Source organism: Schistocerca piceifrons, chromosome 7, assembly GCF_021461385.2.
Source record: "Schistocerca piceifrons isolate TAMUIC-IGC-003096 chromosome 7, iqSchPice1.1, whole genome shotgun sequence".
NCBI classification, from domain to species: Eukaryota; Metazoa; Arthropoda; class Insecta; order Orthoptera; family Acrididae; genus Schistocerca; species Schistocerca piceifrons.
Genome location: NC_060144.1, coordinates 367,749,188 through 367,767,170, shown reverse-complemented (window position 1 = coordinate 367,767,170; position 17,983 = coordinate 367,749,188). Strand labels below are relative to the sequence as shown.

The window sequence follows — 17,983 nt, the reverse complement described above, 5'->3', positions numbered from 1 at the left end:
ATCTTTTAATGCTATGTGTTATCGTAGGATCCACACCATACATAGTAACGGAAGTCACGCTGAACAGTTATAACTGACCCGCACTGCGCAAAACGTAGAACACAAAACGCCTACTGTTGTGCTGACACCATTTTTACTGGAACTGAAGTGGGCGCACACTGCTGCTGCCTTGCGCGAACTATGTGAATCTCGAGAGTTTGCTCGTTCCAACAATAAGTTGTTCGCGTGCAATAGTAGTTATGATTTTTTAAAATGGATGATTCTTTTTGATACACACTGCGTATTAGCTGCAGTTGTTCCCTCCGTTTCCACTTCACAATCACATCAACAGTCGACTTGGGCAGCTGTATGAGGGCTGAAACGTCCTCAATTGTTACTCAGGTGACGAACACGTTCGAAGTCACAGCTCTGTTGACCGAGCCATTTTGGTGTTGCTGGTTCTCTTCTGACAACGCAGACTCTCCGCCTCGTTTTGTACTGGCTGTTCTGGCTCTCGTTACATCTTGTGGTCGCTTCTGCGGTACATATAGGTGTCTGGATATTTTTGATCAGATAGTGAATGTTGGCAGTACTGAATGTGTTTGGACCAGTCCCAAACGTGAAATAAATATGAGAGGTGTTAAGAAGGGAGAGGTTGGAGGCTGTGTTGTACAGACCGCCCGCGGCAGCGGCGACGGCGGCACGTCCTTGTAGAAATGGCGCCGGTACTCGGTGGAGTATTCCTGCACCGGCTGCGACCGCGTCATCCGGGCGGCTGCCTCCTCCAGCGCCTGCTGCCACAGGAACGCCTCCAGCAGCTGCGCCTGTCGCCCTGCCAGCCAAACATTATACTGCTCTAGCGTCTCAAGGCTGCGCTTCAAACTGACTGTCTCAGGGGCCCATCCATCCAACCATACATTCACTCTCATACGTACCGTCAAAGCAATAATGAAGGAGAACATTCAGGGATGTGGGATGATTCGAGTTATACGCACATAAATAAAAGTATCGCATCATCCTGATATGTCGTGAACGTGTGTTGCTATTGTGACTGTTCTTGTACCAATCCATACATCACCCTTGACGTTGTTTGTAAAAATCCACACAGTTACCATGAGCGATTCCTACGAGTAGAATGCCGCACTCAAATGAATTTCAGCATTTCAGATGAAAATAAAGCACCAGTAAAGCTGCTTTCGAGATGTCTGCGGAACAGTAGTGTGAACAGCCATCACCGTCAAGGCAATAATGACGGAGAACCTTCAGGGGTGAGGGATAATTCACGTTATACAAATACGAAAAAAAAAAAAAATGTTGCATACCCCGATATGTTGTTCAGGTGTGTTGCTGTTGTGACTGTTCCTCTCCGATCGGAGAACCACCCTTGACACATTTACCATGAGCAATTCCTATGGGTAGAAAGCCGCACTCGAATGGACTGCAGCATTTTAGTCGAACATAAAGCACCAGTGGAGACGCATTGGAGACTTCTATGGAACGGTAGAGTGAACGTCAAGGCGATAATGATGGAGAACCTTCAGAGATGTGGAATGAGACATATTATACATACATAAAAAAAAGTGTTGCCTCACCCCGATGTATCGTGCCGGTGTGTTGCTGTTGTGACTGTTCCTGTACCGATCGGAAGATCACCCTTGATGTTATTTGTAAAACACACAGTCACCAGGATCGCTTCGAGCAGAAAGCCACACTTGATGGACTGCGGCATTTCGTTTGAAAGTAAAGCACCAGTAGAGACATTTATGAAATAATGCAGTGAACGACCATCATATCACCAACGACAGTTATCGGGCCCACATCATTACGTTATATGCAGAAGTCTTGTCAACCAGGGAAGTTGCTCGATGTGTGCACTGGAGTCAAAGTGATATGATGCGGACATAGAATCAGTTACAATTGACAGGTTCTGTTGAGGTCTTATAACGCACAGGCCGTCCATGTTCGATAGGTGTATAGGATGAGTGATATCTACGACTATTGAGCCAAAGAAATCGTGGGCTGAAGTTTCACAATGGAATTTGGCATTCGAAGAGGTTCCTGGATGTCACGAATCGCATCCATAACTGTTAGGGGACGACTTCATGATACGAATCACGATTCCCGACGACCGTGTCGAGAGCCACAATGCCATTGATTGCGTTACAGATGGACAAGAAGTCTTGCAGTCACGCAGAATGGATTCCACAGGATTCGCACCGGGTGTTGTCTACAGAAGAAACTTGGTCTGTTTGTACCTTCATAATTGCAAATAATGTGTTTGGAGATAACCTAGTAATTCGAATACTCCAGCAGTGTGCTCCCCTTGTGCTACAAGGTGGTGGTGGTGGTGGTGGTGATGGTGATGGTGGAGTGATGTTCTGGGCCGGCATTACATGTGGCCAACATAGACCTCCCACCGCTGCTGAGGGGAAGCTCACCGCTCTACGGAACAGAGATGACATTATGCAGCCGACAGTCGGAATGCATCAACATTTTCGTGACAATTCCATCTTAATGGATGATAACTCGCGTGCTCATCTTGTTGTCCTCGAGAATATGTTCCTTTAGCGCACTAGGATCACCAGAATGGAGTGGCCAGCCCGTTCTCTGGACATGAATTCAGTCCAACATGTGTGGGACCGCTTTAAGCGAGCAGTTTTAGGACGTCGACAACGACCAAGAACTCTGTGTGATTTAAGGAGAGTGGCTACTGAAGAATGGGATAACTTGGACCAGGGCTGGCTTCATCGATGATATGCCATGGCGTATTCAAGCTTGCATCCAAGTGATGGGACATTCCATCATCTGCTGACGTTGCCCAGCAACAGTGTGGAAAAACCCCCATGAGTAATAGACGATTCTGTCGTTACACAAATGTTTGGTTTTTTGATTTGGTGAGCTTTTGAAGTGTGGTGCTACAGAGGAATTCTGAAGATTAGATGAGTAGATCACGTAACTAATGACAAGGTAGAGCCTGTGGGATTTGTGGAGAAGAAGGATGGAGTGTGGAAGAAGAATAGGGTGGTGAGGATGGATATGTTTGGCAGGAATGTGGGCCTCCACAGCGTCAGTGATGATCTTCTGGAGGAAGGATGAGGCATGGGTGATGTCAGCGGAAGGTGAAAGGTAAGTGGGTGGCTTTCGACCTGTCAGGTAACGGATTCCCGGTTGGAATCCCAGTCGGCTCAGCAGTAGTCATGGACATACTTTGGAGGGGCAGCAGGGTGTGGGGCAGGATGTGGGCGATGGGCTGAGGAGATGGTGAGAAGGACTGGGAGGTAGTCACTACCAATCGGATCAAGGACGTCCACGGAGATATGACCAAGGAAGTTGGGGAAAGTGAGGATGCCATCTGGGGTCGAGTTACTTTCAGGACAGGTGTGCTGTATGAGAGAAACAAGGTCACCATGGAAAGTAGCGAGGAACTGATGGCACTGTCAAAGGGTGGCAGGGTCACAGATGTGTGGCAGTCACAAAGGTGGAGAAAGTGTGATCAACATGAGAGATGAATTCGTAGGGGAGAGGAACTCCAGGAGAGACATAGGTATTGGCATAGGTGACAGTGAGGCAGGGAAAGAAGATGCTGTGGATGAGGTGTTTGGTTGGATAATTGAGCAGGGGTTGTGGCAGGACAGAGGTATGCTTGAGGTGGCCAGTAGTGACCCCACCTTGTGCTATAGGAGAGGGATTGTCAGTGCAGTGAAGAAGGTAGGGAGAGGTGCAGACAACATGGTGAGGTTGGGGGAAGGTTTCGTTAAGAAAGAAGAAGTAGACCTAGTGCTGCGACAGGGTGTGCATGGAGAGGTATTTATGGGCAGGGAGAGAGTGAATGTTTAAGTACAGAAGACGATACTGATAGAATGTCAGGGGAAGGAGGGGGAAGGGAATGGAGGGAGGAGGAGAGAGGCTCAAGCGAGGGTGTCTAGGCAGGTGAAGGTGAAGCGGGCCTGGTTGTGGGAGTATGAGGTGTAGGTATTCAAAAGGAAGATGAAGTGTGCGGCAAGGGAGATCTGCTGGAGGGTGTGGGGGCGTTGGAAGGGGTGGACATTCTGGAAGACGATGGTCATGAAACAGATGATGTCTTCAGTTGTAGTGGGTGAAGGAAATTGTTGGGCTGAATGGGCTGTTCGATGGGATGAACGGGACCAGTTACCTTGGGGATGGTGGGAGGGGTTTGGCCTTGCTTTTGGAGGAATAGGTGGGGTGGGGTTCGTTGCAGGTGTTGCAGGAAGGAGGAGAGGAGAGGCTAGCACACTGTGGGAGGCCTTACAGTGGGGGCAGTTTTGAATGAGGTGGTCATTGTAGAGGAGACAGTATTGGCAGCGGTAGGATTGATGACGGGAACGGGGGGGGGGGGGGGGCAATGGGTTGGCGACAGTTGAAAATCAGGGCTCCCTGAGTGAGGAGGTCATCTATGGAGCAGGCAGACACTGTGAACATATGCATAAGGAAGGTAGGGCCGGAGTTGTTAGAGATACATCAGGCTGAGCAGAAACAGGGGTGGTCATAGCAAGTGAGTGGGGAGTGTAGGAAAGTCATCCGATGGGCAGTAGCGGAGAGAGTGGGGGCAGGAGCATGAATGGGAGCAGGGGGAGGAGCAGGAGCTGGGGTATTATACAGGTGGGAATTGAGGGGAGGGAAGGAGATGGAAGGGGAGCAGATGGGGAAAGCCTGGTGGAGGCACTCCAGGAGGTAATGGTGGGGGCAGGGGAACAGGAGGTGTATATGATTGTGGTTGGGGTGTGGGTCTACCAGCGATAGGTGTCGCCTAGGAAGGAAAAGAGAACGAAGATGGGCTACAAACACGTCAAAACACGCCAATTTATATATGTACTACCAGAAATTGGATGTACTATCAGCAATTGACACCTAAACACATTTATACAAAGTGACAAGGTGAAGTGTAACTCTCAAAAACATCGCAAAAAAAGGTGTCAAAACGAATTTAATTGTACGAGAGTAGCAGTCTGTAATATACGTATGTGTAGCATTTTGAAAAGAAAAACGCTCTGCAGCAGTAGGTACAGGACACCAACATCTCATAGCAGCCAAGAACCTCATCAGCTGCATGATTCACAGGAACAGCATCTCGCACGAGAGAGCCATTCGAATTCAAGAAAACATGGCACGATAATCTGTATTCTTGCTTTGTGAAATACGAATGTCAGACGATAATATTTTTCATTTATTCTTCATGGTAGGGTCTGGTAGTCTGATGGTAAAGTATATTTGTTTGTAAAACCCAGTATTCCAGTTTCTACGCCGGCCGCTGTGGCCAAGCGGTTCTAGGCGCTTCAGTCCGGAACCGCGCTGCTGCTACGGTCGCGGGTTCGGATCCTGCCTTGGGCATGTATATGTGTGAAGTCCTTAGGTTAGTTAGGTTTAAGTAGTTCTAAATCTAGGGGACTGATGACCTCAGATGTTAAGTCCCATAGTGCTTAGAGCCATTTGAACCATTTGAACCAGTTTCTACCATATAGTTGTTATTAAGTGATTTCGATTTGTTGTGTGTACTGCAATGTAAATATGTTTTTTGGTGTTCTGCTTAATGTTTGCTCTTATCTGTAATAATGGGTGGGGTAAATGATTCCATATTTTTTATGTTTCTTATGAAACATAAGCTGGATTCACTACATGGGGTTCTGTGGACCCATATCTATTTGTTACTACTTGTGCATCCGTGTGTGAACCGCTCAGTTTAAATGCACTGTAAGCATATTGCTCGTGTTCTACGTTACTTTTATTCCCATCTGTTTTTCGCACTCTCGCATTTAATGGTGGCCATCGAAATTTTCATTGACTTCTGCTAGAATGTCCTATTTGTAGTACCGTTTAGTAACGTTTGGAAACATTTGCGTGACTACTGTCACATTTTTAGCATTTGCAAGGAAGAATGCTTTAGTCACCAAGACAACAAAGCATAATAATCTACATCTACACCCACACTCCGCAGTCCAATGTGAAATGCATGGCACTTGGTGGCGAGAAGCAATAGCACTCAAAACAGAATTACATATTCAGTCCATGCCAAGATGTGACGAAGTTGAATACCAATGCTGTCAAAACCCAGTAACATGGAATTCTCCATTACATACGAAACAATACAGAAATAGGATCCAAACATAAATAATGTAGAATACGAGAAATATATGTACAATGGATTTAAATCTAGCAGTTCACACACAGATTCTTAAGCAATAAAAGATACATATAAGTCTGTGGCTACCACTAACATCGATTGTAACAAGAACTACAGTGAGAGACTTCGTGATTATCTTCGACCCCCTCTGGTTTCAACCTCCACATGCCTCTTATTGTATTGTGCTACATCTACATGATTACTCTGCAATTCACATTTAAGTGCTTGGCTGAGGGTTCATCGAACCACAATCATACTATCTCAATAACTTCAATAAAAGGGCTTTCTCGGTGCCCTCGTTGTTGTGTTGGTGATCTCTTATCTTCATCAATTCGCTGTGGGAATAGGAACTGCCACATTGATGACCCCAATCTTCTTCAACAGTCTTTAGGCCAGCACAATAGACTGGGAATAGTTTTGTAAATTGAACTCCTCTGTGGGCGCACGGACGTGTTTTTCGATAGTGACATTCCTACTATCCAATCTCATCCGCACCAACCATTCTGTGTACCACATATAGACATAGTATCTCTCTCCCCCCCCCCCCCTTATGGAGACTCCAGGAGATGCATCACTTTCTGGAATTGTAGCGCCATCGCCTTCGCCACACTGCCATTCGCCTCTTCCTGAGATTCCGTGACAGATGCCTGTCGAACGTTTTCTGAAGCTACCTCGCCTACTGAAAGAGAACCCCAAAATAAAATTCGCCTTGATTGATAACCTGTTGAACAAACATGGAATTCTTAATGACGATGCATGTGTCATATGCTTGGTTAGCCACTTACATGACGAGCCTTACCTCATTAGCGACCTGCCGCTGAATCCGCCCTGACGACATAAATATGCAAGAGCTTAGTACCGCATTATCGAGCGCCTGTTGCGCTCTCCTGCCGAAGCAGTTTACTAAATTATACACGATGTACCCCCTCCCCCCCCCCCCCCCCACCCCCGCCCTCTCCCTCTGCAGGATCGGACTCCAGTCAATTGCGGCGTCATCTCCACGCCGAAATCACGCCTGAAGAGATAACTGACGTTTTACTTGGACCCTTTGACTAGTTAAATTGCCGTCTAATCTTCAACTAAGCCTCCTGTCTCAGAAGTCTGCTGTTTTAGTAGAGAAATTTCGTCTCATTGACCAGGCCTACAGTATTACTCAGCATCGCCAGCTCCTTTCCTCTGGCAGCTCCCCCATTAATTCATTTTTGCTTCTCTCCTCCTGTCCTGGTTGGTAGGCAGAGGTTGCATGCTTCCAGCAGCTACCTCCCATGCCACCTGGTGATCAATCTCAGGCACTACCTGTGCCACCAGCGCCCGTCCCCACTCTTCTTCCAAGGCCGAGCAAGAATGCAGCAGAACCTGCAACTCAGGTAGTGCACCAGCTGATGCCGCATCCCACATATCCATTCTATTGGCACCATGTAACTTTCGGCGAATCTGCATGGTCTTGTCGTCCTCCATGTGCATACCCAAACTCAGCCTGCAAGGCCGCCTAGAAAGCATATCTGATGGCGATCCTACAAGGTGCCATTCCTGTACTCAGTTGTCCAACACTCAAGCTCTGTCTACTGGCAGGCTCTACGTTTCCGACCCCGGCAGCACACCCAACTCCCACACTGACGCCAGGGCTAATACCAGTGCCCCCTACTGTCATGTGCTCCTTCGAGTCTTCTCCCTGCATCATCATCATTTAGTGCAGCCAATAATTCCTACATACCTGTCCACAGCATGGCTGACATTCATCTCCAGCATGAACTGAACCTACTCTTCCCTTTGACCATAAAGGTTGCTGACGTCGACAGCCCCATCCTTGGGATTTATTTTCTCAAACATTTAGGCCTCTCACTGGACCTTCAGACAGCCGTACTGCCTCACCATGCATTGTGCTCGGTCATTACCGTTTCCTTCGTCCCCTCACCCTCCTCATTTCCTGCTCAGTATGACATGCTTATCCGCACTACCTGTGAGTGCTCACATTTGACAGATCATCTTGTCCACTCGCTGGCCCAGCTTATGGCTCAATGTCGCAAGATCGTCGGCTTTCACTCTGACCACAACAAACTGCTTCACATAATCGCCAATGTGACAGCCAACCTGGTGCATGCTCTTCACACGGTTACTGACATCTCCGCATTGTGGTCACATGATGTCTCTGATGCTTCTCCTGTTCGTAACCTGTCTCCCCCTTCACCTTCACTGCAAGCTCTGCACGACCATGACAATCAAACTCTCAGTGTTTCATTGCTCCAGCTCTCCACTGTCCAGTGTTGTTACACGTCTGCCCCCCTCAGTTATAGGCGCTATTACTGATGGCTAGTTACTACTAAGGGCCTCCTTGTCTGGTGTAAGGGTCGCCACCTCAATACCACCAAACTCTGCCACACTAAAGCTGCTATCCAGCACTTCTTAGATTCTGGAATTGTGCGCCGTTTGGACAGTAGCTGGTCGTCCTCTATATAACTTGTACCTAACAAAGACAGTACTTTCTGCTTCTGTGGAGACTATGACAAACTCAATTCTCGGTCGATCCTTGACAATTATCCAATACCACACATCCAGGATCTTGTGCTGCAACAGCACGGTGCATAGATTTTCAGAATTATCGACTGTCGTGAAGCCTATCACAAAATCTCTATGCACAGTGACAATGTACCTAATACAGCCATTGGCATGCCTTTTGGCTTATTTAAATGCTGCTACAAGTTGTAGAATTTCAAAAAGTGCTATGATCTGACGATATGCGGCGTGCCTTCAAGCTTGCTTAAAACCGGTTTGGACATCACTGTCATGCTTGCTCACCCCATCACTGATGCTTGCATTTCTATCACTATAGTTCAATTCTTTTATCTTGGCGGCTCGCGCATGCCCGCCCAGACGCTGGAGATTGCTGCGTTGCCGGTTGCACACGACGCACGCGCCAATAGAAGCAGCGCCATAGTATTGCATAGTTCGCAAGCTTACGTGTAGGGGGGAGCGCGCAGTTCATGAAGTAAAGCCACCACGGCCGCATTAACCCTTTCGCTGCTACAAAGACGTGCTCCCTGCATTCCGCGCTGTGGGCGATTTTGTCACTGCACTGCTCGACTGCTTTGACACTCTTTAACGATTCCACAAAAACTATTTGGCTCAAAAATTAGATTTTTACCTATCTTCTTGACTGATACCTTCCCCCCATAAATGACTTAATTTTGTTTCGATGTTCAACGCAGTTATTATGCAGCATTAAATATAGTAAACATTTGCACGAAATTTTGAAGAGTTTGCAGAGGTAAAAGTCCATAGAGTATACTTTCCGTATGGTCGATTTTAGTTGCCACAATGTTGAGAATGAAATGTGGACAAGATACCTATATATTTCATTTAATTTAAGTACCACGTAAGTGTCGTATGTAATATTGAGAAATATTTCACCTTTTGCGACTGTAACAAAAGTTTTCCTTACACTGGGCACGTTTGGCTTTATTTTAAAGCACTTCAATCAATCAAAAGGAAGTAGACAAAATACATTAAACAAAACTGTGGACTTACAAAAACACTGGGACTTGAATATACCGTCTGTCAGTTAAGTGCTCAGAGCTATGTCAAATATAATTTTGTGTGTGGCACACACAAACAGCATTTATTTGCTAAAACACTGATGAGCCAACACAAACGTTGAATATTGTGCTACCGCAGCACAAAACTACGAAAGGTGACTTGGCAATGGAGGACACAAAATACAGTCCTCTTATGATGCTTCAAAAGAGAGAAACGCGTCTGGTCTAAATAAGTCGCTTATTACAGTTGCAGAAGAGGGATACATTTCAATACCATTGGTAAAACTGCGACTGTGGAACAAAAACAAGAAATAGAACATGAATACCATTGTGTATGTGCCATACCTTTCACCGATGGAAGTGCTTTAAAATAAAGCCAAACGCGCCGTGTGTATATAAAACTTTTATTAGTCCCGAAAGACGGAATATTTCTCAATATTACATACGGCACCTATGTGGTATTTAAATTAAATGAGATATTGTTATACAGTAAATATTATATGAAATTTAGGTATCTTGTCCACATTTCATTCTCAACATTGTGGCAACTAAAATCGACCATACGGAAAGTATACGCTATGGACTTTTACCTCTGCAAACTCTTCAAAATTTCGTGCAATGGTTTACTACATTTAATGCTGCACATCAAAACAAAATTAAGTCATTTATGGGGGGAAGGTATCAGGCAAGAAGACGTGTAAAAATCAAATTTTTTGGCCAAATAGTTTTTGTGAAATCGAATGATAAGTGTGTCAAAGCAATGGGAACACCATGTGTCTGCACAGGCGAGAAGTGCAGTGATGACAAAATCGCGCACAGCGCGGAATGCGGGGAGCACGTGTCTGCAGCAGCGAAAAAGTTAATGAAGAGGCAAAGCACTAGAAATTTCATTCAAACGAATAAAATTCCTGAAGTAAGGCACTCCAATATTGTTTTTAAATAAAGAAAATATTAAGGAACGCATAAGGTTTGAACTCATAACCTTCCACTTGGCAGCCCAACACCTTAACCGTTCCGCTACCTCAGCTCATCGAACAGTGTACCTCCATAATGACTCTAACACCTCACGCAACTACTTATAAACACTGTTGGTATGACTATGAATTACTCACGCTTCATCGAAGTACAATAGGAAATAAACAATTACCGCTGTTCTTTATTGCGAAAAAGCAGTTCGTGAGATTTAAACAAACACCTTTCCTTGCTATCGCCTGAATTAGGAGTCTTATTGCTTGTTTGGTTTAATTAATTAATAGAATATGAAGCAATTGGTATAAAGAATGCTTTTTCCAAACTTTCTGTAAAAGAAAGTCTGCTATCAAGACATTGCTTTTGTTCTATTACTTTATTTATGACTGAACGTTTCTAAAACTGAAGACACACGTCCGTGCTCTGCACTGCTGTCGAGATCTGGCAACGTCGTTCTCTATTCATTGGCTGACTGTGTTTTGTGACGTCAGATGCGCAGAACGAACCTAAACTCGGCCGCCAAGATATATGACGCGCACTTTAGTAATGTGTGCAGATCCTCAATTGCCACCATTCTTCAACAGCACATGTATGACTCGATGCAGCCCCTTCGTTTCTTCTCCAACAAAGTCTTCCCCTCACAATGTAAGTGGTCAACTTTGATAGGGAACCGTTTGCGATGTATGAGGCAGTCCACAACTTTCGTGACAACATAGAAGACCATCCTGTAACTAACTAAACAGATCACAAACCACTCACATATCCATCTGTAATGCTGTTAGCGACTTGCAGCCCCGGCGTTTTCGTTACACAGACATTATTTGCAGTACTCCACTGACGTGCCATCAGATATGAAAAACGTATGTTTTGGGGGTGTCTGGATACTTTTGATCACATAGTGTATCTGCCATTGACGACAAAACGATGCTACAACACTAACTATTGTGCCACATCGCCTCCATGGATCTTCACTCCCTCTGGTATGTGAAACCTTTACAGGTACCCTCCACGCCCTTGTTCCAGCCTCCTGCACCACAAAGTCTTCTCAGCAATTCACAATCTCACTCATCTGGGCATTAGGGCCACTATTCATCATTTTGCTGAACAATTCATTTGGACATAGCAAAGATGGATGCGATACCAAACCTCCACTGGGTCAATTGCTGGGTCAATTGACATCCTCAAAGCATGGTGTCGACATGCTCATCTCGACTTCATCGGTCCTCTTCCTCTGAGTTGGTCGCATAGAGATACTGTCTATCATTGACCACATCAGGATGTGGGTCAAGGCTGTGCCTATCCCAGATATTACTGCCAACACTGTTGCCTGTGCATTTATCAGCTCTTGGGTTGCTTGCTTTGGTTGCCCCTCTTACATTACTACTGATTAGAGGCGATAGTTCGAAACTGTCCTTTTCAGCACACTGCACAACTTGTGCAGTGCCAATAAATTTTGCACAACTGCTTACCATCCCCAAATTAATGGACTGGGTGAAAGCTGGCACTGTGCCCTTAAAACAGCGCTAATGTGTAAGTCTAATTCCATGTCAGAGGCCATCCCCGGTGTTCTGCTCAGAATTCACACAGCACTCAAGGAGGACTTGCAGGCTTCACTAGCTGACATACTTTATGGTGAACCTCTGATCTTGTCTGCTGAATTTGTTGAATACTCCAAGCCTTGTCTCCCTTCCGAGCTCTCAACTTTGGTCGGGCATGTCTGTGCACTCACGTTTCTCATATCCACACTCCAGCCCTGTGTGCCTACACTGCCCCATGTATCTATACTCAGAAGAACTTACAGCACTGTGACTATGAAGTGCTCCATGATGACAGTGTGTGGGCTATTCTCCAACAGCCTTATTCTGGCCCCCACAAAGTGCTCCATCACTCCACCCACATCTTTGATATCCTCTTACATGGTAAACCACAAACTGCCTCCATCAACAGATTCGAGGCAGCTTGGACGCTTGATGATGATCTCCCTCCCACAGGTACATCAGAAACTCCTCCAGCTGTTGAGTTTTCTCTTCCCCCTCCAGGGACCCCTCACTGACTGACTTCCCCAGTGTTGTCCAAGTTGTTACAAGTGCTCTGAGTAACTGCAAGTGATATTGCTCGCTCTGACACTGCCCTCGCTGACACTCATCTTGAGCTTGCCATGTCCTCCTGCGCTGCACTCTATAATGTCAACGTCTCCTCTTTCCTGGTCAAGGATCTCTCCTTCATGGAGGAAGACAGCATCAGTGCCTCGATCAACAAACATGGCTGCCTTTCCATCTGAGTATGCCTGGTCATGCATGACCCCAGTTGATCCCTATCTCTTGCACAAGCTGTCCACTGTGTTCTCTGGCGTGGCTTCGACTATGGATGTACATAGCTCTGTGCCTTTTCTCCCTGTGAGAAACAGTCCAACAGCATCCCCTTCCAGGCTGGTGGGGCAAACTTGTCACACTCCAGCTTCTTTGTTTCCTCCCTCTTCCCCCCTCCTCTCCTCTGCGCTGCAGTCTGCAACGGGGGAAGGGGGGGGGGGGGGGAGGAAAGGCACAGAGCTGTGTACGTCCGAAACGACATGGTCTTGAAGCCACACCAGAGAGCAGAGTGGGCAGCCATCGCGAGAGACAGGGATTGACTGGGGTCGCGCCCGACCAGGCATACTCGGATCGTAAGGCGGCCATGTTTGTCGACTGAGGCACTGATGCCGTCTTCCTCCGTGAAAGAGAGATCCTCGATCAGGAAAGAGAAGACATTCACATTAAAGAGTGTAGTGCAGGAGGAAGAGAGAGGCATGGCAAGCTCGAAATGAGTGCCAGTGAGTGGATCCTCAGAGGGAGCAATATCACATGCAGTACCCAGAGCACTTGGAACATCGAACATTCAAAGAGTGATTGTAACAAGAACTACTATTAGTAACTTCGTGATTATCTTTGACCCAGTCTGGTATAACCGCTACTGCATTTGTTTCACTTGTATACTGTGCTAACTTCAATAAAAGTGCTTTCTCTGTACGTTCTGTCTCAGAGAGAGAGAACAGCACATGAAAGATATACTATTTTGGTGTACCTTTGACGCTCGGCCGCATCGTCACGGGCGGAGGATAGTCGTCGTGTAGGCAGGAGTGCTTCTCTGGCGTCACGCCGGGTGGTCCCAGCAACCACGGGCGGCTGCTAGTACGGTGCTTCGGTACCCACTTGTCCTCCGGCTCTGACATCTCTGCAACAAGCCAGACGGGGTGCTCACAGCGTGATGCCTTGCAATCTATTCGATGATGTTTCGGGAGTGCAACCGGTCGTCGTTTACTACAACGCACCGTATTCCACCTGGGCACCAAACAAGAGCTTAAATTCTAAAACTTAAGGTGCTGGAACGCTTTCTCAACCATACAACCTCCCCCACCCCCAGCCCCTCCGAGTCATAAAAAACACAGGCTTTTATTTTTGAAAACTTGTGATAGAACACAATGATAAATCGTTTTTCACACAACACTTTTCTGAATTCAGGTTTTTAAAGCGTAATTCCCTATAATCAAAACATTAAAATCACGAAGTTGAATACAAACAACAGGTGCTACCGTCTGTCATTTTTCTCTCTAGTTCTGCTCGATAAATAGCTTCACAAGTCTGTACTCTTAGTTGCTATTCGTCATGTTCTCAACCACTTCCAGTTGCAACGTTCAAACAGTTGCGTTGTAGCTGCTCGATAAAAATGTATCCTGTATTAATTAATAAATCATTGGCGATGAAAATATTCCTGCCCACCGGGGTAACGTCCTATTTCGACTTCGTTAATCGTTAGGAAAAACAAAACACGGTGTGACATGAGACACCTAGTTACATGTTTCGTTAATGCTTTAAATGCGACATGTCTTCTACACAATAAGTTGTATAGCAACTGGACTGATTTAAGTGAGCGCAAACGTTCCTGTAATACGTCTTCGCGAAACATTATTTCCGTGCGACATTAGCACAATAGCAGCTAATCAGTCCGAGGCGCCTGAGTTGGTAGCAACGGAAGATTTCGTGAAAGTGCGTTACACAGACGCTCACTTTCAAGTAGTCTTTACGGTATTTATTCCTCTTCGACACACATAACATGAGACATCGCCATGCTACTAGATGCAACTGAGGTTGCTGACAGTCGTCAACAGAAGGCGACATACACCGATCACAACTCCGGAACGACGCCGACTTGTGCCAGCGAGTTAAATATTTTTTTTTTTTTAATCTCTGAGAGGTGCTGTTCCCACCGAAATGAGGCCCACACCTAACAGACAACGATCGGCTACATTTTCTCTTTATTCTTATTTCATCCCCTAACCCACGAGGGCTGTGGAGCAGGTAGTAACTTAGAAGGTTATTAGAGAGAGAGAGAGAGAGAGAGTATTCGGGAAATGATGTGGGATGTAAAAGAGGGAAGGGACTCCCGGATCATGTGTTCAGAAAGGGAAGGACGACAGTACGGGGAAGAGGGCTGGGGCAAGAGGAACAGCGATATGGACAGGAAGAGGAATGTTGTATTAAAACTGGAAGGATACGTAGATCTCTGGGTAGATTTCATGATCAGGTAAACCTCTCTGGACACAACTCCTGATTACAGAATGAGATTTTCACTCTGCAGCGGAGTGTGTGCTGATATGAAACTTCCTGGCAGATTAAAACTGTATGCCCGACCGAGACTCGAACTCGGGACCTTTGCCTTTCGCAGGCAAGTGCTCTACCATCTGAGCTACCGAAGCACGACTTACGGCCGGTCCTCACAGCTTTACTTCTGCCAGTATCTCGTCTCTTACCTTCCAAACTTTACAGAAGCTCTCCTGCGAACCTTGCAGAACTAGCACTCATGAAAGAAAGGATACTGTGGAGACATGGCTTAACCACAGCCTAGGGGATGTTTCCAGAATGAGATGTTCACTCTGCAGCGGAGTGTGCAGTATCCTTTCTTTCAGGAGTGCTAGTTCTGCAAGGTTCGCAGGAGAGCTTCTGTAAAGTTTGGAAGGTAGGAGACGAGATACTGGCAGAAGTAAAGCTGTGAGGACCGGGCGTGAGTCGTGCTTCGGTAGCTCAGATGGTAGAGCACTTGCCCGCGAAAGGCAAAGGTCCCGAATTCGAGTCTCGGTCGGGCACACAGTTTTAATCTGCCAGGAAGTTTCGTATCAGCGCACACTCCACTGCAGAGTGAAAATCTCATTCTGGAAACATCCCCCAGGCTGTGGCTAAGCCATGTCTCCGCCATATCCTTTCTTTCAGGAGTGCTAGTTCTGCATGGTTCGCAGGAGAGCTTCTGTAAGCTTTGGAAGGTAGGAGACGAGATACTGGCAGAAGTAAAGCTGTGTGGACCGGGCGTGAGTCGTGCTTCGGTAGTTCTGATGGTAGAGCACTTTCCCGCAAAAGGCAAAAGTCCGGAGTTCGAGTCTCGGTCGGGCACACAGTTTTAATCTGCCAGGATGTTTCAACTCCTGATTAACTTGAAATCCTGTTGCATACAAAAATAGAGTTAACGGCAGGCACTTCGCAGCTGGCGAGATCAACGATTTTGGAATCCACTGACGTTTGATTTCACCTACAATCGAACGACTACAAAACAATGATTTGTTTGGCTTTGTAATTAATCAATAGATCACATTGAATTCGTGTAACATCTTTCCGAATTGGCAGTATTTAAATGACAGTAAACGTTCCTTAATTTTCGAATATACCACGAATAAACACTTCAAGATGGAAAGACCCAAAACATATGTGTTATAAACAGATGTTAAAATAATAATTCTATTATCATGCTATCAGTTAAAAACGTCATATGAAAACGTACTCGAATTTCTTAATCAGGTGTACAGCTATTGCTTACCTAGCCCAATAATTATTACAGGAAAAGTAGAATAAGATATGTTAGCATAACAACCATTCACTACAAGATGCAGAATGAATTATTCGCAATAATAAATCTCTTCCACGGCCACAGGATCAGTGTGGCATTATTACACTGACGAAGGGTAATGGTGTATTTCGGATCTACTGAAGGAATAGTGTGCCAAGCGTGGTCTTGTCATTTTGTTCTCTTGTATCCATTCATCGGGCAGAATTTCACGGGCTGTACGTGGTTACACGTAAGTGCTGTGGCTTCAGTTACTCTGAATACACGAATAACTGTTTGTGTTCCCTCACGCCAGGTTTACACTTCGCTTGAGCAGCCTAACTGGAAACGACAAGACTGAAGAACATCAGTAGTACAAGACGGCTCCACGAGCAGTAAAAAATGAAAAGCGGATAACTACACTATTTATAGAGCAAACGAACTAATCGTAAGTCGAGATTGTAGCCAAATCTTCAATAGAGGGTAACATTCTTCGAAAGGCAAAACCCACTAACTTTATAAATTCTTTCGTGTGCATAGTTTGTAGTAGTTATTCGGAGATGAATAGACGTGGATAGAGCAGCGTGGAGAATTGCATCAAATCAGTCTTCGGACAGAAGACCACAACAATAACAGTACTGGAATGCACAAAAGACGGAAATACTTTTTCAGTATCTGTTAGAAGGAAACTTTTAAAATTTAGATTTATTCTTTGGAAGGCAGAGAACACTTACATAATCGCACATATTATTTTGTATGGTGATAGATGACGGCACCATTTCACCGAGGGTGTCAACAAAGATTACAGAAAAGAATGTACTTACTGCAGAATGGTTAGCGGCGAGAGATCTCGGCAGCTGATGGCGAACGTGTTGAAACTGTCGTCCTGGAAACCACACCCCAGCTGTCGTATCGAACCTTCTTGGAACGCTTTAGGGCTCCCGCATAGGCGCGGTGCATAGCAACAATCCGTTGCCAGACCACGCGATCTCTCCACAGATCGCACGTTTGTCAGCAGTCGCAGACTGCAACGATAGATCCATCGATCGCTGATTGGTCGGAAATCGAAATCCCATGCAATGTGATTTATTTATTTATTTGGCCGCTGGCAGCTATCGGCCAACGTTAAATAAGAGACATGCAGTACAACACATCATTGATGACATAACGGTGATGCAAATATAACAACACTAAAAATTAACAGTACAAGTTAATAAATAAATTGAAAATATAGAAACACTAGAAATACAATGTCCAAAGCTTAAATTAAAATAACTATCCACGTAAAATACTTATTAACGTAACAGCTAACACATTCTCCGGTGCTCAGTTATTATTTACAAAGATATCTTGACAGCTCGTAAAAATTTGGAAAGCTCTTTGACACATGTAGCATTAATCAAAGAAAGAATGGGGGCACTCGTAGGAAACTCTACTTTAAGACGACGTAATTGTTGTAAAAAAGGATTGTCTGTGCCTTCCTATTTCGCACATGCAAAGATTATGTGATTTATGT

The 17,983-nt window shown here is 45.6% G+C and overlaps 1 long non-coding RNA gene across 1 annotated transcript; it reads right to left on the bottom strand.

Moving 5' to 3' along the window:
• Positions 1 to 730: 730 nt before the first annotated feature.
• On the bottom strand, positions 731 to 17,338 carry LOC124804649. Its single transcript, XR_007017361.1, has 3 exons — positions 17,292 to 17,338; positions 13,681 to 13,830; positions 731 to 811 (listed from the first exon to the last, which is right to left on the bottom strand). It is a non-coding gene; the product is annotated as an uncharacterized LOC124804649 (long non-coding RNA).
• Positions 17,339 to 17,983: the final 645 nt, after the last annotated feature.